The sequence below is a fragment of the Octopus bimaculoides genome, chromosome 2, assembly GCF_001194135.2.
Source record: "Octopus bimaculoides isolate UCB-OBI-ISO-001 chromosome 2, ASM119413v2, whole genome shotgun sequence".
NCBI classification, from domain to species: Eukaryota; Metazoa; Mollusca; class Cephalopoda; order Octopoda; family Octopodidae; genus Octopus; species Octopus bimaculoides.
The window spans coordinates 19,941,521-19,942,474 of record NC_068982.1 but is presented as its reverse complement, the minus strand read 5'-3'; positions in this window follow the sequence as shown (position 1 = coordinate 19,942,474).

Genomic DNA, 954 nt, shown 5'->3' with positions numbered 1-954 from the left:
TATATATATACAGGGTGCGATGAATAAACTGTCACCATTTTATATCTTAATTTCGCACATGCGCATTGTTTGTATTTGATTTTGTCGACTACACAGTATAGTAGGATCAGGTGGGCACCGTCTGTAAGAAGAAACAACACCATGACACAATTCACTTTGCCAGAAATTTGAAAACCACATGCCCTACTGCCTGGCATTAGCGCTGGAAGCTCCAATACGAACATTTTAGTATGTTTGGGTGTCAATCTGAGGACAGTGCAGAGGATTCGGAAAGAGTTGAATGAATCTAACGGTGATTACGAAGGTACGGCAGCTCGGAAAACTCACTCTGATCGCATATGTCCCTTTTCATCCAGAGCATGCGTTCCTATTCATACAGAGTGTCCCCAACAAGAGGTGAAATTCGTCCCCAACGATCCAGCAGCAAATTCGCTACCAACGGAATATGACCTATTCGAACCTCCATTCTCAAAGATACGGGGGCAGGCATAGAGCATAAGAATTCCCTCTGGCCACTTTTGCCTCTGTCTCCCATTTCATTATGAATTTATTATTGGACAAGACTTCTGTCTCCACCGTCAATTTTCTTTTCAAGAAAAACTTAAAAAACACGACGAAGATTTTTACGGAAGAGCAAAAGTGTCTATTTTTCAGTCTTTTCCACCAACTCCACAACCTCATTCATCATAGATGTGTTGAAAGAGAGCGTTCACGTATGCATGCGCATGAATACCTACTTTAACTTTGTAGACGATTCATAAGTTAGCCCATCCCCTAATTTGCATTTTGGGAAGAGCTATATGAACTGATATATATATACATATATACACACACACACATATATATATGTGTGTGTGTGTGTGTGAGTGTGTGTGTGTGTATGTGTATGTGGTACAAGGCACCAATGTTTATATATATATATAATACATACATATATATATATATATTATATAT